Source organism: Sinohyriopsis cumingii, chromosome 7, assembly GCF_028554795.1.
Source record: "Sinohyriopsis cumingii isolate HCF-2022 chromosome 7, ASM2855479v2, whole genome shotgun sequence".
Lineage (NCBI taxonomy): Eukaryota > Metazoa > Mollusca > Bivalvia > Unionida > Unionidae > Sinohyriopsis > Sinohyriopsis cumingii.
Window position 1 is genome coordinate 122,330,763 of NC_142967.1, and position 8,112 is coordinate 122,338,874.

Consider the following 8,112-nt stretch of genomic DNA (forward strand, 5'->3'; position numbering starts at 1 on the left):
CAATTTATTTTAACGTTATATTATCCTTGGAAATAAAGATGATGAAAATACCAGATGATCTTCCGGGGGCCCCGAGTGGTCTAAAGCGCTCACCGTTCCGGATCACTGCCATTTCATCTCTGTCTGCGTGGGTTCGAGTCCAGGGCTCGGCTAGCGTGGGTACATGGGAAGTAGCTTCTCGTGGGTCGGTGGTTCTTCCCTGGGTATTCCAGGGTTCTTCCTCCACCAGTTATACTGGCCACCTTGTATAGCCTATCTTGTGCTGAAAAATGGCGTTAAACACTAGAACAACAGCCAGATGATCTTCCCATAAGAATTATTTTATGTGAATTTAAGAGCTCAAAATCAACCTTGTACATGCTATCCCTTTGTTTGCAAAAACAGGAATAACGACAAAAATAAAACGGATATCTATATTCCATTGTTTTCTTCATTATATAATATTTCCCATGGTATGACATGTGACGATAATCCGAATCGGCCATGGTCCTTCTCATGTATCATTCTCTGTCACGAGCACCATTTGATCTCTTGAATGAATATATATTCATGAAGGTTTATGTATTCAGTCTTTGATTCAGTGTAAACAATATTTTCCGACAATTTGGTACCGGCACAAATTATCGTGTTTTTGGAATTATTTCATTAGTACCGGCACACATTATCGTCTTACTGGGTTATTTCAAAAATATTTATTCATGGCTAAAATAGAACATTTTGACTTAGTTTTCAATGTTAGCCTATTTTGTGACCATCAACATTTTCCCGCTTGTTCTGAAAGTTAATTTAAGATCGTTAAGCTGTAATACATAAACTCGGATACAATTAGTGCATGCTGTTAACAATTAGGTTCACTAATTTTTGTGATTTTGGTGTTCATCATCATCAAAACAAACAACTCTGGCCAATGTAAACTAATTGTTGCTGTGTCATTTATCATACTGTAGGTAAATATTTTCCTGCTGATATTCTTCGTTTTCACCTTCGCTTGCTTCAGCTGCTTATATATAACTCAAAGAGGATGGTGCTTATCTTGGATCCCAGATTCTGTTTGTAGACGCATGATTATATGAAAAAAAATTTTACGCCAATATAATAACAAAGGTTAAAGAGTTTTAGCTCGTTCCATCGCAATCCTTCACATACCTCTGATACTCCATATCCCAAACACACAAGACCACTTTCCTTTCTCACAACGGATAGAACGAGATCGAAGGTAAGGACGCGAGGCGTATTAGAACTGACCCGCTTGACATGTAGAATTTGTCATTCTATTTGGAGATAAAATATGTATACTTAAAATTAAAGTTATAAATTGTCACCATTTATCAAACAAAAGAAGTAAATGTCTTTTCTGGTTTGGATTAATAATTATTTCAAAGTAAACATATTTTCGCCAATATTATGAAACAGAGTTGTCATTCGTACATAGCAGGAATCGAGCCCAACGTCATTTTTCGCCTAGCTTTCATGCACCCGCGTTCCAAACACCGAGGCTATACGTTACCCACCTACCACTCACAAATTTCCAAGCTAGTTTTCGTGACCCTGGAGTGTGTGTGTGATCTGAATTTTTAACGTAGCTTTAATAATCTGTCTGCAATGAGGCAGTTGTTTATAGTGATGTCTAGCAATGTGGCATCGTGCCGCAGACATAGAGCAAAATGTCCCACCCAGTCACAGCATCCTGACACCAGGTCGACCAGTCCTAACACTAACCTCATAACGCTGAGCGCCTAGCAAGGCAGCCTCATAACGCTGAGCGCCTAGCAAGGCAGCCTCATAACGCTGAGCGCCTAGCAAGGCAGCTGTTAGTACCATTTTTATGTCTTTGGAAAGACTGGGGCACTCTAACCAATGGGCCACCGGAGCGGTATTATTGCCCCTGGAAACCTGCCATTCTAACCTGTTAATAATAATAATAATAATAATAATAATAATTTCGTGGGTCATGTTTGAAGTTTTAGGTTTTGATAGGAGTTTGGGCTCTTATTTCAATTTTTGATGATTTATTGTAGAATATTCCTTCTCTGTGATTTGGGAACGAGATTAAAAGGTGCACGGTTCGGAACGTTACATTTTTATGCTCATGTAATTGTGGTACCTTCACGAAGAAATTTATTTTACATGCAGATTGGCGGGAGCCATAGTTTGTTTTTCCTCCATTGATTTCCAGCGTTTTTATATATGCTTTTCATGATCATCTTAAATGTGTTTACATTGGCAGTTTGTCACTTGAACCGTAGTTGATCATAGCAGTTCTGTTATATATTTCAAATGAATAAGGTGATTCAAGGTCAATCATGGATAGAGGACGTTGACAAGTATACATTTTTGTAAGCAGGTACTGGACGTCTATCTGTTAATTCCTTATATAGGAATTGCTTAGCATTAAATTATGGTCGATGATCATTATTAACGTCTCTGGTTTTTGCTGACCTTTAATTTAATTCTAAATAGTCCTTCTCGATTGTATTACATATTTAGAACTTACTCGAATTTGAACTACTAGTATATCACCGGCGTTGTTATTACGGGTCATTAAACCTCATACACACATGTTTACACATCAGAGTTATTTCACCGCATTTTAGTGCGCTGTCATCTTACCTACCTCTGAAACCCTTGTAAGTTGTGGTACCAGTCTATCTCGACCTTTCGTTATATTTTGTCGTCTGTCGTAAATTAGTATTATTTTGCATTTTGGTGAATTTGTACGGAGTCTGATTACAATCTTTGCTGGGGACTAGGCTGGTTGTTTATTTTCAACAAAGATCTCATTACGCGAAAGACCTACTTATACGGCCAGCAGTAACTAAAAAAGCACAAAATGTGTCATCCACTCATATGACACACATACACACTCATCGTACAGAGTGATCTTATCAAGCGTTGACATTGACACAAAAGTGTCATACATTTGTAATATTGAAGAAGTCCAACATATTAAATATTTGATAACAAAATTCTTGATATATTAGGCATGGAATATGAATTTTTAACTTTGATATCCAAAAATAGGACCTTTTCGAAAAATCTGCAACTCACAGAGGGAAAAGCATAAGACTATTTCTTATTCACGTCTTGCAAACCATATAGGAAGTCAGAAAGTACGGGTGGGCGTAAAAATTGGGGTCCATATGCTTTACAGTATTGTCATTATCCTGCACTGTATATTAAAGAATTTTTCATTTTTCTTAGCGTATTAAAATATTGTCTCCTAAGTATGTTTAGTGGATAACAGGACCTTCATGGTCTTAAATTGGTGTCATGTAATTCGTCAACTGTCCTGAAACAATTGCTCCAGAAGATCAACTTAAGTATAATCATATTTGCATTTAAGTACGTCAAGATGATAAATTGATCTTAACGTGTACGCTTTAAAATATCAAATATCAGAAAATACGTATTATGACGTTTGAAACATTCAAGAGTAAAAAAAGACTCTTCATTTAATGTTTTGGCAATGGCAGTTTAATTTGATAAATACTAAATTCCTCGATGTGTATTATTTGGTGTTCTACGGCACGAGAAACATTAATTTGCACATAGGAATACACTGCCTTACTCATAGATGGTGTACGGTAACTGGCCCATAATGATCCACAGGCTTTTTTAATGTGTACATTTGGTCTGAGTGTAACAGATATACGAAACTGTATAGGTGAGACAGAATATCGAATAGTAAGTAACGCGTCATGCTTCCTGAGGGACACAAATGATAAAAGTATCAGCATGGAGAGTGAGGGTGCCAATTGGTGTTTTTCCTCGATGGATCTTATTTTTTGTGCCCGTGTGTGTGTAATTTTTTTTTGATGGTCCTTAATTGTGTACGCGTCTGTGAGTCTTGTTTTTATTCTTTCTCCCGATGTGCCTTTTTTTGTGCACGTGATCGTGAGTCGATGTTTTTCCTCGATGGTTCATACTTTTTTGTACGCGTGTATGAGCCGGTGTTTATTTTTTCTCTCGGTGAGCCCACAAATCAGGGCGTTCGTGCGATGCGTGGTGGGCAGTAACGACTGTTATCGATCGTGGCTAGTGCAACACGTACCTGGTCGTGGCTTAAGAGAATAGGGTAGGGGTAAGCCCATCGATTGTGTCGAGCAGCAGAGAGACTGAGCCCACCAACTATTTCGTCAAACAGAACCTTCTATCGAAAACACTCTTGATAGAAGTATTGTCTTCACAAAATAAACCTTTCTAGTCAGAAAACACTGATAAATAGGCTTTCTTCGCTGACAAGAAGGGTTATCTCATGAAAAATGTCTACCTATATAACTACTTCTCGATACAAGGGTCTACTAGACGAAACACTCGGTGGCTCAGTCTCTCTGCTGCTCAAAATGCTAGAATTTTTAATACAAAGTATTTCTGCTGAAATAATTGTTTGTTTTTCGGGGATTTTTGCAAGTGTCGCCTCACTCTGCTGCTGTAAATTAAACCATCAGTTATCAAATAATGGCAAATATCGGAGAAGCTCTCACAACTAGATTAGCTCGAGAACGACTCCAAGCAATCAAACAATTTCTTCCTGTTCGTGATAGTGTCAGAGAAAAATTGCAAGCGAGACAGCAATCGCGAGAACGTTTCGTAGAGTCTACAGAGGAATTATTCAAACCTGTCACTGCAGTCACTGGAAAGGTTTTAACTGCAATCGCAGGAAGAACTCCCGAGGATGTTGAAAGAGAGGGTGGAAAACCACAGCGAGGTTTACTTCAAGCAATGGAACAACTTGGTGAACAACAAGCTGTAACTGATCAAACAGTAGGTCCACTTGCAACTGTCAAAACATCATTTATAGACAAATTTACTGATGATGGTATCGAAGAAATAAAAAATATTCCACTGAGTAACCTAGAGGAACTTAAACGATTTTCTGCTTGGATTGTTGATAATTTTCATCGTAAACATGAATTTCTAACACCAGAAACTATTGAACAAGGTATAACTCAAACTGAGTGGACTGATTATGTGTATAAAATAAATCGAGGTATATCCCGAATAACTAAAAATGATGATACTTATAATTTTATAAAAACAGGTGTAGTTGGGTATAATAAACAATTGAGAGATAAAAGAAAAAAGAAAAACAAGAAGAAAAAGAAGCGAAAATACGAGCGAAGGAAGAGCGAAAGCGAGCTCTGGAACAGAAAGCGCAAGAACCTAAAAAACGAGGAAGACCACCAAAAACACTAACTAGTGCAATTACAGTGCCACACCAAGATATCCAAGATCCTTCTCCTCCGACTCCAGAAGAAGATATTATTGAAGAACTTGAGTTGTTTAAACCTAAAACTGGATCTGGTCTAGCTATTTGTCCTGATAATATTATCAATGACGTATCACGGCTGGAAGTTCTTATCGGAGGGAAACGTGCCGGGAATAACTCACCAGAAGTAATTAATGAGGCCGCAAGTATCTGCCAAAGATTGTTTCAAAATAAAATTATAGACTCTCATATTTATCGGGAATTTATTGATGAGCTCATCGACGATTAGAGAAATATTAATTAGATAACATGATCATACACAATGCTCAACCTAACCCTGTCAGAGTAGTAAACTCACGATTACCAGTCTATCAAGTAACTTACGGAGATGGTCTTGGTGATGTTATTCAGGGTTTGTTTAGAAGAATGGGTCCTAAGGCGTTACCAATTGCAAAACAATTATCTATGAAAGCTATTGATGTTGTCAAGGATAAAACCTCTGGAGCAATTGGTAATCTTGCGGGTAAAGCATTCACAGCAATCAAGGACAGACTGGCGCGGTTAATACGCAAACCTCAAAGAGGTTCGCCGAAAGCGGTCCAACCAGTAAAATTACCAAGCACAGAACTTATGCCCGCGGATGTCAGTAAAGTAATAAATCAAGCCGCAAATCAAAAACTAGCAGACTTGGTAAACCAGGGAATACCCGAGCAAATAAATACGAGTCTGATATCAGGAAGTGGTCTTCGTTTTAGACGACAATAATTTATATAAAATGTTTAGACGTGTATCAGATCCAGCGTTCGATATGGATGCACCAGTACTCAAAGATGAGTCTGTGCGCGATTATCAGTATTATTCTTATGAAGCAACAACACCCAATCAACGCGGACGAATTGAATTACGAGTTCATGATACAAGTAGATATTTCTTACCCGCTGAAGCATTCCTTGAAGTCACGGGGGAACTTGTAACAGATGTTGTCGCTAATACAGAATACGGAGCTAATGTCCGAGTTGGTTTTGTTAATAATGGCGTCATGGCGCTATTCAAAAGTGCTTCATATAACATCGATGGAAAGGAAATTGAGATAATTCAGGATAATGTTGATGTTGCTACAACGATTATCGGGTTAGCACGATACTCAGATGATTACACTAGATCAGCTGGTCCGACTATGATGTTTGCTAAGGATAATGCTAATCATCCGGATGGTAGATCTATCATTGTGAGACAACCAACAGACCGTGCTACTCCTCCCGTTGCTATTAATACAGTAGAAGATTTAGCATTTCCCAACCCTAATTACAATCTTGGTTTTGCTACACGTAAATTAATGTTATCGGGTAATCGTAGAAAATTTTCATGTGTAATTCCACTGTCTCACATCTTCGGATTTTGCAGAGGTGTTCAGAAGGTTATTTTTGGAGCCAAGCATACACTTGTACTTCAACGAAAAGGTGATGATAACGACGCTATCTGGCGAGAAGACGGCGTTGCTGCCGGTAAAGTAATATTATTCAAGCTTGCGTTGTGGATGCCAATAATGTCCCCATCGATCACTGAAGAACAACGGCTACTCTCTTTCATGGACACAGGTGGTAAATCACTGATATCATGGTTAACAACATCCACAGATTCCATTCAAGGCGCCGGTGCCGGGCAATTCACGTGGCACATAGCATCACAGCAAGGAGTGTCAGCACCACGACATATTTTCGTTGCACTCCAGGCTAATGCGAGAGTAAATTCACAATTACAAAGTCATATGATATTTGACAAACTTAATGTCTCTGAAGTTTCGCTGCGAATAAACGGGCATCAAGAACCATCCGAAGACATATTGATAAATTTTGAAAACAATCAAGTCGCACGTGCGTATCATCGTCTGATGACATTTATGGGACGTGATCAAAATATTGATACCGGGTTGCAGATATCACAGTTGGATTTCACAACGCTGTATCCGATTTATTACTTTTCGCTGGAACATCTTGATTTAACCAAACAATCTGTCGTTGATATACACTTCAAGGCTACCGTGGGTGAGTTTCCCGTTGGTGCTGCAGGTCCACCTGTAGTTCCTGCTGGTTTCAGAGCGGTTGCTGTCATACTCTCCGATAAAGCAATGCTACTTGAAGGTGTTGGTGGACGAATGAGAGTCATCGATGCCCCGGTGGAAAATATGTAATTTTGAAAAATATGTAACATCGCTGCTAGCAATGCAATTAGATCAATCACTAACAAAATAATATCATACAATCAAGTTAGTGTTACTCTGACTCCTGGTCAGATCAAGAAATTGCAATCAAAAAATACAAGCAAATGTGGAACAACAATAACACTTAAACATAATCAACTAGCGGGTGGACCAAATAGTCTATCGCTGACTTAAACACAACTTAATCATCTTAATAAAGCAAAACAAGCAAAGACTGGAGTTCAACTTGATCTCTCTCTGAAAGCTATAGCGAATATAACTAAATCCGGTGGAATATTTCCATTACTTGCAGCGATACCAGCATTGATTGCCGCAGCAGCACCAGCAGTAGCAAAAGCTGCAGCGTTAGGAGGTGTTGGAACCGCTGCTGGAATGGCACTAAAGAAAGCCACAGGAAAAGGATACAGAAAAAAGGGGAGATCCGCTCGCGGATCAGGGCTAAGACTCCCAGGAACTCCACCATCATGGTACCCAAAACGGTTCTGAAAAATGCTAGCGTAAAAACACAAAGTGTTTTAAAAACCGCTGATTTTCTACCAATGTCCAATTTTGATTTGCTCGATGCTGTTAAACAATTAAATATAAAGAACTTCAGAGGCGTCTTTATGCGAGATCAATTACCAACACGACCGAATAATCCAGAAACCGGAATTGTTAATCTTGACAACAGTGATGGTCCAGG